We start from the raw sequence: 14,588 nt of genomic DNA on the forward strand, positions 1-14,588 counted from the left end.
AAACTGGAACAAAAGGGGAAATAAGAGATTTATAAATTTATTATATTGCCCAGTAAGTGACATCTTCTCAGTCATCAGCCTAATTTCCTTTCAAAAATGCATCAGATTCTTCTTCATTCCTGGAGGTTTTCTTTCTCTCTAGTTCAAGTGTGATGGTCAAGCCACAGGGAAATGACAGAGCACATTATATACACAAAAAATAATATTAAAGCCCAACAGCATGTCCAAGACAATGATTATTTTACTTTATATGTTCAACATGTTATTCCTGCTTTTGACTCCAAATTAAGACCCAATAATTTTGCAAATATCTATCTATCTCAAATGTAATAATTGTAAGAGAATGGTAGCTAAAAAACTTGGGTTAGAACTGGACCAAAAGTTTCAGTCTAATGCTGAAGATCTGGGTTTAAAGGTTTTGATATCTGTGACCAGCTGTCTGCTCCAGCAATTTTGTGAATTTACAACTTTGAATGAGAGCAGGGATCTGCAGATTCCATTGCCAAATCAAAGCCAAATATATCAACTGTCATCATAATGTCTTTATTCACAGAAAGGGGGGCACATTTGTGCACACAGATATTCTACGTGCTGCGTGCAAACTCTCTTTCTATAGGAATTACATTGTTGCAAAGCAGAGCTAGGAAAGCTCTACACCAAGGCTACATCCCTGTGGAAATACTGCATGAAAAGGCTTTTCATTTTTAAAGATAAATTAAATTTTTTTGTATAATTGAGTCACACTTTTCATGTAACACTCAGCCTAGGGATGTCTGCAGCAGAAAAGAACAATATCGTACTAAATCCCTTTTAGGATCATTAAATTTAGATCACAAAACTCTCGCAGGCATGCAATTCCAAACATGTCACAGAAACAAAAGGAACAACAACAAAAAAATGACAAGCTTCTCTTACATTATTTTCCTTCTTTACAATGACGTTTAAGGTAGCAAAGTGTTAATGAATTCAGTACAATGTATCGTGCATTGTGTTAGAACTTTTATATTGTTGAAAAATTGTCATATTTGGCTAGGCAGCTGCATGGAGAGAAAAGCTCTGACAATATCTAATTGAGTCTATTTTTACTTTCTTTCAGATAACATTGTTAGAATTATGTACTGTACATATTTCTTATTTTTAGTTTCATACTCCCTCCCCCCCCTCTTCACAGCCCTTCTTTGCAACAGTATTTTATTACTGCTTATATAAATCCAGGTCATTTTCACCAAAAAAGAGTGAGTCCTATTCTGTAATATTGAAATGGGGCTACAAGCTGTTATGTAAATCACTATTAATAACAGAGTATTCAGGACTTGTGCCTCTAACAAGCTGGTCCTTCTTTAGAAGGCTGACTGGGACAAAAAGGCTTCGAGCTCTGTCTCCTACTTTGTCATGGGCTTCCTGGGCATTTCTGAGCTGAACATCTCACATCTCACTTGCACTTTTCAGTAAAATGGGAATAGCAGAATATTTCCTTAGGTTTTTTCTGCCTTTGGAAACAAAGAGTGCTTCAATGCAAAGCCTGCCTGGGATACTTTCAGCACAACAACCTTTCATCTCTCATCCTTACCCAATCAGCCTATTCACTTGGGATTTTTCATGAGTTTCCCAAGCCCCCACAGCTTTGCAGGAAAATCAGGTAGGTAGGTTAGTCACATAGGCAGAAAAGTTTTCTTCAAGGATAGAGAAAGAATGCCTTGAGCCTCATCCTTTTCAGTAGCCTGGTTAAGAATGTGGAGGAGACTAAGCAGGGACTGTCAGAAAGTCTTTTTTAAGAGGAATCAAATTGTCTGGGGCAGCACACACCAAGCAGCACCACCATTGATGAAGTCCAGAAGCAGAAAATTACTCCTTTGTACAGCCAGACAAGGGGACTGGATCTTCCTAGCCTGCTTCTATGCAGAAGAACAGCACACCAAACTGGATAAAGCAAGCCAGCCAGGGGAAATAGCATCAGGTGTCCACATAGAAATGCATTTGTTTAAGAATACTACTGTTGAAGAGAAATTACTTTAAAAATATCCCACAAATTAAAAACAACATAAAACTTCACACCAACATCATCCTGTTCCCCACAATTGCTGTTTAAATATTATTTTATACCCAAGGGCTCAAAAAACAGACTTCTGGGGACAAAACTCTTTATGAAAATTTCAACCAACCATGATCCAAGAGAGCATTTTGCTTTGTGTACAGTAGGGACACTATCAATAACTGGGCTTCACTAGGCTTTGGAGGAAAACATTTTACTGAGAAGAAAAAGAATTATTTCAGCAACAAGGTACAGGAGAAGACAGCAGCTAATGGGACTTTCAAGAAAACCACATCACTCAAAAAACCCCAAAACCACCAAAAAACACTTCTTGGCTTCTTTGGTTAGCTCCTGTTAACACCACCAAGATTTTACCCCGAAACTTAGAGAAAAATATCTCCTCTTGAAATCTGAATGACATTGATTCATGTGGGTCAAGTGAAACACTAAGCAAAATATAATATATAATTTTTATATATAATTAATATTATATATATATATTAATTACATTAAACTATATTATAATATATATCATTAATAATCATATAATATAAGCAAAAAGTCAAAATTTCAGAAACTGAAACTAGCACATTTAGTAGGAAAACTAAACTTTTCCTTTCTTTTACTTTTTTCCTCCAACAATAGAAACGTTGACTTTAGGATGAAAAGCAAGGTACCATTTTGCAGAGGTCTGACAAAATAAAGTACATATTCTCTATACCTTTCTCTTGGCCCTTACCCTCCAATTCTGTCTCTATAAACACATTTTATTATTTTTTTGGCATGACACCTCAAATCCTCATGATAGGAACCTAATACTGAGACATTGTTCTGAGTGATTTAAGCTTGTGTAAGCTTTTAGGTGCACACAGGGGCACTGATTATTAGAGAAACAGGAGTGAAAAAAAAAAGGAATGAAAATAGAACTTGGAAAGCACAGCATTCTCAGGGAAGAATAGTTGGGATCTAATGAGGAGCTGTACCTGTGAAACCTAATGGCCAGAACAGAATTGGCCATTCAGGGGGACTTACTCAAAATAGCTCTTAGAGCAGGTTTAACAGCAGAAGTGCTCCAAACCAATATAATGTGCAGCTGCAGGTACAAGTAACAAATGCATGAGTTAGTAGGACCTGCTCCTCTGTTACAGATGCCCAGAGGCTATGGTCAGACATCCAGGATATGAAAATGGATACACCATATAATCAAGACCATAATGCCCACAGCATTCACTTCCATTTAGCCTGCAGGCTTCTGAAAGTACAGGGAAAAGTCTGGTCGATTATGGGAACTGGCATTATGTATGTATGGCCAAAGAGAGCAAAATTCTCTAATATGATAACATCACTTTTCATTTTTCATGAGTTTCCTGATTTACAGTGCATAACATACTGGTTTGAACAGATGGATTAAGGAATCAATTGGCTTGTGCACAAACTTGTCTGTTATTAAAATAAAAAATAAGTATAATTTTCATGTGTGGATCTACACAAAATCTCGAAATGGAATGTCACCAACTTTGCAGGCTGAACTATAACAACCTTAATAAAGATTCTGCCCATGTACCTCTGCCAGTTCCCACCAGAGGTGAGGACTAGGTCTCACATGAAAAGTTCTTAAAAAAACCTAATTAAATCTGCTTGACTACTACCACTTACTGTCTGGAGTTACTATGTGACTGCATATAAAATAGCAACTGCTAATGACAAAAAACCCAGAAATCTCAGTAAAGGAGGTTTCCACTTTCTGAATGCAAGATGAGCTGTAGCCTCATAATGATCGCTATGACATTTATTATTAATTGCATATTTTTGGAAATAAATTACTATTTTGAGGGGGGTTTTGTGCAACATTCAGTCTAACCCTTACTTGTCTACAGTTCATACTCATGTTTGCAGGGAAAATAAGTATAACATGGTAGCTTTCTGTTCAGTTCCAAGCTAGACACAATAACCATATGCACAAACCTCCTGCAGAAAGACAGAATGTGAGAATGCTACCTGGACTAACAGCTCCTGGCCTCATAGGTGTGCGTTTCACATAAAGTCTTCCAGAAGGGACTAAATCTCCATCTTGGAAACTGCACCTTTGGTCCATAGGGCTCGTGGCAGGCAGTTCTAGTCTCCCACTGCTCTGATAGTTTAGTTCCTGATTTTCAACCTGAATGTTCTCATGGCCAACTCATCCCATTTGTTCCCAAGTGTTCAGTGTTCTTGAAGCTTCACTTCCTCTATCTAGTCTGCGTCCTCTGCTGTTAAATTTTTCTCCCTCTTCTTTCCTTCCTGTTTCCCTGCTGTCCTTGAGAGTTTCTTGGGTAAATTACTGTTTGCAAGGACCTACTTGACAACAAATTATTCATTTCCATTTTGCACAATTATGCAAGTAATTTATTTAAGGATCCTGTTGAATGTGTGTACATATAACACACACAATTGTTACTAGTTGCTGAATTATCAAACAGCTCAACATGACACAAGCCAAAACAGAGGATTTATTTTTGTGTCAGTAAGAACACTTACACTCACTAAAATGGGAATTTATTTTTTTTTTGTCTTAGTTCTGTTTATGGCAAAGTCTGCCTTCAGGGTGGTTTCCTACCACAGTGGAGTCACAGAAACAAAGACTCTTCTCTGAATTATCTCTGCTTCTGGCAATTGTCAAAGAAAATACACTGATATAACACACCATCCATTTGCCCCAGCAAGTGTCATGCAAGCAGCTCTCACAGCAGTTGCAGTCCTGGGCCAATGCTCAGATCTGTGAATAAGTTCCTGACACAAGTGTCAGTCCCACACCATCCTTCATTTTGAGAACTACCTTTAATAAAATTAGCAGAGACTGACTGTACATTCTTCTCTCTCCAAATACTGAAAAATCATTACAAGGAAAGAAGGACATCTGTAAAGTGGCAAAGGTTCAAAGAAGCATCTATAACAGGATGTAACCATTTCTTTATTGTGGTCCCTGCTTGGAACCCTGGAAGCTAACTGGTAGGACATGAAAGATGTGCTAGAAAGTAAACTCAACTTTGAAACATCAGAAGCGAAGTTGAACTTCATTAGCCAACATACAAGCCATCTTGAAAATATGGAAAAATTAAGCCCTGTGCATGGTTTGAGGCTTTATGAAATTTACACCCTTAATATTTAAAATTATGCAATTGCTGCAAGGCCTCCCTCTATCTCTTTTGGAAAGTCTAAAACAAAACTTTCATTAAAGGAGACTGCAAGCTTGCCTGTAGAGCCAAATAATTTCTTCATATCCCATTTAAGAAAGCTCTGATTTTACAGGTCAGCTCTGCTTATCACACATGCCCATTTTGTAAGGGATATAACTCATGTCAGCTAGACTAGTGGATGGGATGCAATAGAATAAAGAGATTATCCTAGTAATTTGGGAGAAAGGAATTAATCTGACAGCTCCATCTGATTAAAAAAATGTGTATTTAAATTTTGAGACAACTTAATTTCTCCCCTTACAGTTGTTTTTCCTTTTTCTGTTCTTTCTTCTCTTCACATGCTCTTCTCCTGACTCTGTACACTCTGTATTGTCCCCCTTCCTCCCTGACAGGTGCTGTCTCATTGGAGATACTCATTTTCCTACACTTCTCTCTCTTTCAAATGATTCCCACACACATGAGTCCTCCTTCCAGGAGCATCTCATTCCCACCATGCAGGGAAGGGCTTCCAGCCCAATAATCACCTTTCATCACGCACACAGCACAAAGAACCCCTCTGGATTTCACTCCAACCTTCTCCACACCAGGTCTCTGGATTTTCCCAACACTGAGGTGTCCCATGCATTGTGAAAGTATCAGCAAGACTTTTTCTCCTACAGGCCAGGTCCTTCCCTGCCAGGGTGGAGAGCAAATATGCCGCTGCTGCTTTTATTCACCAGATTCTCCAGATATGGAGCCAGAAATACACACCAATTGTGTTCCTTGACCAGAGGTCTTACAGCCCACAGAAGGCGTTCCCAAATCACCCTGCTCAGTGGGAGTTTTGGAGTATATTTTCTAGAACTAGGAATTTTTCCATGGAGGACAGCCCAGGAAAGGGAAGGAAAAACCAACACCTTTCCATCAAACCCTAAATTCTGCTCCACTGAAGTGAGAACAGACTTCAGTCTCAGGCTGTCTTGTTTGATGCCCCTAGAGATCACTGACCAAACACAGACTTCAGCTGTTTTATCATTCTCTCTCCTCATATCCCCTCTTCTCACCAGGAGATGCTCTGTGTAGTGGAGCTTACACAGAATAAAACCCCTCTATGCTCTCTCTGCGTCTGCATCCAGATGGGGTGGCTTTTGTCCCTTTCTGCTGCTCGAAAACAAAGCAAAGAATCTTCCCCATTTATTGATTTCCAGAACCCTAAAGGTTTTGAAATAATGCCTTTGCCTCTCAAGCCAGAAGGGTTGGAAGCCACGGCATAGGAAACTGGCAACAAAGAAAACGTTTTCTAAAAGCGTTCACTCAGCAATTCAGAATCGATCTGCAGAGTGTGTTCCACTTGTGCTTGCTTTTCACAGCCATTAGAGCAAGAAAGCTGTTTTTGCACTCATGCCCTGCCAAAGGGCTGGGGGGCTGCGGGCTGTGGCCTCGTGGACTGTGCACACCCCAGCTCATAGGGCAGCCTGGCAGAGTTGGAGCCATTGCACAGAAAGGAACCAAGGCCTGGGTGAGAAACCCACCCTGGTTAAAGGGGAAAAGTATCAAAAAGGTCACATGTTAGGGAATTTCTGTAAATCAGAACCATACTCTCACAGATAAGAAACAAAGAAGAAAAGGTAGATTAATCTTTCCTTACATCACCTGTTGGTTTATATCTGGTACTTCAAACAAAAACATTACAGCATTGAAACATACATCTGCCCCAAGGCAAGGGAATAACCATCTGTGTTTAACGTCTAATCAAGGCCAGTTCAAATTGCTCTATCAGGTCTACAGACATGCAATCAACCACAGAAAAGAAGTTATTGCAGTAAAGAAGTTATTTATCTCAATGATCTCCTGTAAACTTCACATTTTCTATTGTAATCTGAAAAGACTGCCAAAAAACTGTTTATTTATTTTCTAACACAGAGGCTCCTTCCATGGACCTTCCACAGGCAGAAGAAAAAACCAAGCAAGCAACTTTTTCCCTGGTCACAGAGCAGACAACTTCCTCACTTCTGGAATGCAAGACCCCAAACTTCCTTGACATATCTCCTGCACATTGAGACAAAACAGCACAGGAAGGAATAGCTGTTTGACCTCTCTTTCTACTGACAATAAGCACAACAAACATATGGGATGCATCTCTGTGGTGAGAAGAGCAGACAAATTCTTAATTTATTTAATGTTATCAGAGGCTGGAAGCATTCTGTGACTTAAAGGTCCCCTAAAACTCAAACTTTTGTTAAGAGATTATGTTATCACCATGGAAAGAAATGCATTCAGAGATCTGTTGCCCTGAGACTTAGGAGAAGTGTCAAGTTACAACCATCTTCAGGAAATCAGAATCAAAAGGAACTCAAAAGTACAGCTTCTCAGAATCCATGTCACTACTTGAAAATTTCTAGAGAAAAAGTGTGTGCAGGTTTCAATATTTTTAAAAATAGATGTTTCTCTAACTAGTAGTCCAAGACTCCATGGCAGGAATATTTGACAGCAGACTCTCTCATCTTTGCTCTGCAGTCTTTATACCGTGCTCATGGCACATCAGAGACCATCATCCTTCACAGCTGCCACTCTTTTTCAGTAACCATTACTGAAAAGACAAGAATATTGTAATAAAAATAAAATATAAGTATAAAATATAACATATGAGTATTGTAATAAACAAAGATCAAACAATGCAATCACTGAAAAGACCTGCTAAAGAGTTGCACATGTGAAATTCCACTGCAGCAATCAATTTGTAGGCACCTGATCTTCAAGGTAGAATCTGGGTAATGACTAAGGAAAGTCAATTTTCTAAAAGAAATACAGTCCTCAAAATAGCTGTCATCTGTGCAAGGAGCTGCTGAAGCCAGGGAAGGGAGCACCCATTCTGCAGCTATTCCAGTGTCAGATCCCAGGTGGTGGAGAGAGGCTTCCATCCATGGGGATCCCCATTTCAGATGGGCTCATTACCCATCCTCAGCCTTTCCCAATATGGGAAATCCTTTCCTGATCCCCAACAGGTATAACATTCTGTATATATATTAAATATCGAGAGTGATACCCATGTATTCTGCTGCATAATTTGTCACACAGAGTCAAGTCAAGTCTCTTGTAGTGTTTCTGAATATGCTGCATAGGTTTTTGGCATCCCATTCACACTATTACTTGGTATTTTTCTTTAAGTTTGTTCCCTCTGTTGGCCTAAGAAACATTAATGTGACAAATGAAGAACAAAAAGAAACTTCAAACAGGTTAATTTCTACATTTGCATCTACTCACAAAGATTCTTATTTTTACAGAAAAAAAAGTCATCATTAAAATTCCATGGAACAACCACGGTTGTTAACAACTGTAACAAAATTTCAGATGTGTTTTTTCTCAGGAGAGTTGGTCTTAGGCCTAGACTTTGTTATCAGCTCTAGGAGAACAAACCAGAAACCAGTTAAACAAACCTGAATTTATGCTTTCTTCCTGACAAATTGTGACTGTGCAGAAAGATCTTTTTAATGCTTTGGTGCTACCACCATAATTAAACATCACAGATGTTCACTCAGATTTACAGCAACACAAGTGTAATTTTCACCACTTCAAAAATACAATATTGTACTTCCTACTCATCTTTTGGCCACAGCATGACCGCAAATGAAAAAGAAGAGAGGGGGGGGAAAAAAAATACCAAAACAAAAAACCAGAAACCTGTTGTGGGAACTGTCTCCTTGGGAAAAGGCTGGAATTTCAAGTCCTGGCACTATTTATGCATGCTGTGATTTCTTATGCACAGTCTCTATAGCATGAAAAAGCCTACATCAAATATGACCATCTTCTGAAGATTCTGTGTGGGTTTCGAAAAATCACTTTGCACATTCCAGTGCTCGTAGGTACCCACACTGAGTTATGAATAACTCCCAACATGTCTCAAAGCCAGCAAGCCTCTGGCACTACTTCAGGATATTCCTGGCAAGAGAGAGTTTTCCTACAACCATCATATTAGACTCAGGTGACATTTTGGAAAAGAATATTCTACCTACCGGGCAATTATTTTTTTTTTAGGAAGGGGTCACCCGAAGCACTCTTCTTTGTATATAGATATATGCAAATAGATTTTTAATCCCGGTTTCCCCAGAAAACAAGACTGATGCAATCACATTTGTTTATCTGTTTTTCAGCAAATCTTCCCACATCAGCACATTTGCAAGTAGAACTAGTATCAAAGACATGTTGAGTGAAAACAGGCTGTCAATAGAAGGAAAAGTTCCAGGCTGGGCTTGTGCACTTACTGGTCCCTAGAAAAGTTTGCATTCAGGAGACCAAAATAATTTTCTCCTGTTGAAAAAATATGGATGATAACCCTAGAGTAAAAACAGGACATCCTTTGAAGCCATGGGAAAATGTCAGATTTCACTGACAGCCATTGTATGCAGTTCCACTGCAAACCAGTCCACAATCACTCTTGTACTCCTGAAATTGTTTGATTTTAGCTTTCATGTTGTTTTATTTTGAATCAGTGCAGCAATATTAGAGCTCAGAAACAGTCTGTTCTTGGTGTACTTGCACATGTCTGTGCACTTGCAAAGCTACTTCATCGTTTTTTGGGGGTTTTTCCCCCGCATTTGGAAAGAGAATTTGCACCAGATCCACCAAGAAGCAATCAGGGCAGACAGGTCCTGTCTTCTAGTTCCTTTATACATAGACATTTTCTGAAGATTTGTTTTTCTAAAACATATTTCAGCGACACTACAAGTGGAAAAGGCTCTCAGGCATAGGGTGTGATTTTTGGGGTGTCCTGTGCAGGGCCACAATTTGGGTTCAAACACTCTGATAGGTCCCTTCCACCTCAGCACATTCAGTGACCCTTTGACCCTTCTCCTTTCTCAGTCAGTGTGGTAAAATCAGTACAACTTAACTTCCAAAAAGCAAGGCCCAACACCAGTTTTTTGCAGCATAGAGGAGAAAGTATCTAGAGCCTTAATTCACTCTTAAATCTAGTTTAGAGCTCTGAAAATACATCTATATTTGCACTGTGTTCTGGTTTTGCAGATAAGTGATAAAAACTCAGTTTTCTTCATGCTTTCAGCTGATGGTAGGCAGATTTTACATGGTTTTCTTCATCTGATTCTTACTTTAAATATATATATACACATCCAGGAATGAATGAGAGCATTAGCCTCCACACATTCTGTACTTTATGCTATTTACTACTGGATAGCCCTGGAATATTTGCAGCTGGCTGTACTGTGTTTTGTACAATGTAGCTCTTTATCATGTTTTTTATCAAAGAACTGTGTTTTAGCACAGAACGAGGCAGAGCTGCATTGAAGCTGTAATGTGGTTCAGGTTACCAGATTGCATTTTTGATGATTTGGTATTAACGCGCTCAACACACACACAAAAAAATCAACATTTAAGAAATGCAAGAGAGAAAAGAGAGACTGTATAAACTATACCATTATGAAGATTTTGCCTTACTTTCTATATTAAAACAAGTAGCTTTGAATCAATATAAGTGAATGTCCCTATTATTTTCTTTCTGAGGCAAATCTTACACTAAACTTTTGCTAGCAGAATGTCAGGGGTGTGAGGACATGGGATTTGCAACCAGCACAGCTGTGCTGGCAAAAGGCCCTAACATAGATGTGGTTTTACTGGCAAAATTGAACTTTTGCCAGCATAGCTAATTTCTGTCTTGGGAGTTAGTTTTGCCAGTACAGCTGCGTCCAGACTCAGGATCACTGAGTTAGAGACATTTACAGAGCTGCCTTCCAAGCATGGGCATGCTCTCAGTCTCAGCAGAACACTGGTTTGTCAACACCTTGGGCTGGTACTGCAGCCATGGCAGTCTAACAAGAAAACAGCCAACCAAACAAAAGACTTACCTGGCTCCTCTAATGCTGCTTCCAGGGTCATGAAGCTCACTGCTTTTTTTTTTCTCCTTTCTTTCTTGTCCTGACTCCTTGCTGTAGGGGTAACCCAGAATAACTTATTTTAGAAGTAAAGTTAAATTATCCTATTCCCACCTCCCTCTCTGGCAACCTCAAGCACATCACCTTCTCCCCATTCCCTTAATCCTCCATGAAGCCTTTGTGTTTCTCAGCTCAGCTCTGATTTCAGCTGATGCCTGTAATAAAAATTGCTATCAGCTGCAGTTCCATCACCTAGTTATGGTCTTTCCACAGCTGCCTGTCTCTCATCCTGCAGCATGGCATTTCTTATATGCTGCTGAAAGTGCTGATCTACTACCACCTACACGCCCTTATTCAGCTCTTCTGTCTTTCTCAAGCATTATTGCTTCCAGCTTGTAGTCCTCTTTCAAACTGGGATCTCTCCTTTTTCTGTGGGAAACAATTTTGGCTCCTACATCAGATATGAGGCAGGGCTGCTCCCCCTGCACATTTAACACAGCATTCTGCTCTAGTCAGAATGCAACTTTTGTAGTTGGATGATATGGAATATAACTTCCCCTGTGCCTCTTCATCACTAAAAATCTGAAGAAGTTGCTCCACATCAGTGTCTGAGGATCACTACTTTGATTTTTCAATAATTCCTCTCTCCTTAACCTTCAGTTAAAAAACCCACCATGGTACTATTCCTTCTGATGAGGGAAAAAGACCAGTTGTAAAGTAAGGGATTATTTTACACTAAAGTAAGTCAAAAAGTGGGAATATTCTGTTTTCTACCACTACTAAGAGCAGACTCTAGTGAAAATGGGAAGCTGTCTTAAAAAGAGATTTCAGCATCTCAAGCAGTTGGCAGAAGACAATGACACTGTTAAAATAGTGAGTGTTTTTACTTGAAATACATTTTTAATGCTTCTATATTTAGCAACCACAAAATACACCACCTTTTACAAATTTGTTTTGTTCTTTCTTGTGATTTTAACTGACCCATTTAAATATGTCATTTAACTTGAAGTGCTGATAATCAGAGCAGTGTGAAATCATAATTCCTAGTATCCTTTGAGGACACCTGCTTTGGGTTTGGTTTCATACACAAATACATAGGCAGCAGTTAAATTCCAGCAGGGCCTTTTGTTCTGTGTCAGCCACCACTGAGAGTGGCATAGCCAGCACCTCCAAAGAGCTCCCATACTTTAGAGCTGCTCTGCAAACATGCTCAAAAGGTTGCTTTGTTAAAATCCCTCAGCACAGCAAATAAATGCCTTGGTTGCTGATGTCCTCAAACAAACAAAATCAACAAGTTGCATTGGCAAAGAGTAAAAGTCTTGAGTGAGATTTGAAAATATATCAATTAGTTAATAACTGACAATTCAGAAACTTTTTTTCCTCCTATCCCAGATATGTCATTGTGGGTAATTTACAAAATTGTTCCTGAAGAGATCAAATTAAATTTCAGAAATCTCATAAAGACTTTCTGAGGAAATTATTTTTTCAGAAATAAAGAATAAAGAAAAGTATAAAAATCATAAAGAACTAAAGAATAAAATAAGTATAAACGATAAAGAATTCAGCTCTAATGCCAAGCACCTTGCATCCTTTTTGGCACAGGGCTACAGAGATGACGGAATAGTGCTTGCCCTGACCTTGCAGTTTTTATCACCATGACTAAGATAATCTCCCAGGAGATGAGCAATGTGTTCACATCATCTGGATGTGAACTGGCAAGGAGAGCCAATCCCTCAGTGGGGCTGCACTTACCCTGAAAGGTAGCTGGAGGGACCTCTGCAATGGAGATCCCCATGGATAGGAGCCTCTCCCCAGCTCCTGGGACCTGACACTGGAATAGCTACAGAATGGGAGCAAACACCCTTCCCTGGCTTCAGCAGCTCCCTGCACAGATGATAGTTATTTGGAAGACTGTCTTTTTTTGAGAAAATTGCCTTTCCTTCGTCATTATCCAGAGGTATAATCTAGGGTTATGGATTCCACCTTGAAGATCAGGTGCCTACAAATTGATTGCTGCAATGGAATTTCACATGTGCAACTCTTTAGCAGGTCTTTTCAGTGATTGCATTGTTTGATTTTTGTTTATTACAATATTCATATATTACATCTGCCTCTTTCAAATTGTTGCCATATAATCTTGACCTTAGCTCTGCCTTTCTGCTGTTTTTTTGTTTGTTTTTTTTTTTTTTTCAGAGAAGCCCCACAGTTATTTAATATCCAAAGAAAAGCAGTAAACAAGCACAAGGAACAAGCCTGCAATGCTTTCAATTATTTGTTATTTAGTATTAGCACTGAAAAAATTTTATTCATTTTGGAGGTTATTAACTAATTTGCTAAACACACCAATAGCTACTAGTTGGTTATCAATGAGGCTTATAGCACTTTTAGATATTAAAGCAAGCACATAAGACCACCACAGTGCACAGGTAAATCTGGCCTTTAAAATGTAAATCTATTTTTAGAACAAAACCAGTTCCCCTATTTGCTTTTTATGACTTTTTTTTTTTAATACTAACAAGCAGTGATCATGTAGCCTTGAAGACTTAAGAACCAAGGGAAGCCATCCAAAAATCTACCAGGAAAAACACAGTGTGCTGTGTGTATCCTGCCCTCCACACCCTGGAGCTCTTACAGCAGAATGTGATGCTGTGTTTCCTTTAGCCCCAGGAAAAGGGCACTGAGGGAGTCACAGAGGCTCAGCTTTGGAATCCTCCACTCAGAGTTCCCCAGGCTACTGGCCTGGGCTGGGCTGTGAACAGTTTGGCTTTATCACACTTTCTTTTCTCCAGATTTAGTGAAGATGCACAACTGCTACCAAGTAACAGTTATTCAGTGTTTTAAATGCTTTCAATTGCGCATTGTCAAAACCGTTTGGGGAAATTAAACACATGATACTGTTGTGTGATTTGGTTTGTTTTGTTGGGTTATTTATTTTTCTTTTTTTTAGGGAAGTTTTAATTCTTATTCAGTGCAAAGTAATTAAGGCAGAGATTTATCAATTCTTATATATTTATTTCTAACTTAAAGAAAAAATACTACATGTCCAGAGAGGATATTCTGCCTTTCCAGGGGGTAAAATGAAAAGTTGAATTCTAGCCTCAAGTTCACCAGTTCATTATTTTATGTTTTTTGACCATGTGTAAATGCACATTTGATTACCCATAGCTTATCACATGGGACAGGTAAGGACAGACCTGTAGTTCAGACCAACAGAGTTTTTGATAAATCTAGGACTTTTTACATGCATTTGGGAGAGATTCTCACATAAGACACACCCGCAGTAGCAACCATATATTCCCCAAGTATCTTAAAAGTACAGGCTGCAGATTCAATTTCTCCTGAGCTTTGCACTTCTCAGCTATTGTCAATTTGCATCACAAGCATAAAGTTATTTAATATACAAAAGCTTTAATGCTCTTTCCACATCATATAACAACACATGTTTATCTGAGTGCTAAATAAAAGCTTTCAGAACTTTAAAGTGACTTTATGAATTGTATGTACCATAAAATAAAC

At 38.8% G+C, this 14,588-nt stretch overlaps 1 long non-coding RNA gene across 1 annotated transcript in view; it reads right to left on the reverse strand.

Annotated features, from left to right (window-relative positions):
• Positions 1 to 11,707, reverse strand: part of LOC135303497 (uncharacterized) — a 171,359-nt gene extending 159,652 nt beyond the window's left edge. Inside the window, exons 1-2 of the long non-coding RNA XR_010364973.1 lie at positions 11,217 to 11,707; positions 11,046 to 11,126 (exon numbers count right to left, since the gene is read on the reverse strand). This is a non-coding gene — a long non-coding RNA (uncharacterized LOC135303497). The remainder of the gene's footprint in view (positions 1 to 11,045; positions 11,127 to 11,216) is intronic.
• Between the last annotated feature and the right edge of the window lie 2,881 nt (positions 11,708 to 14,588).

This window comes from Passer domesticus, chromosome 6, assembly GCF_036417665.1.
Source record: "Passer domesticus isolate bPasDom1 chromosome 6, bPasDom1.hap1, whole genome shotgun sequence".
Taxonomy (NCBI): domain Eukaryota; kingdom Metazoa; phylum Chordata; class Aves; order Passeriformes; family Passeridae; genus Passer; species Passer domesticus.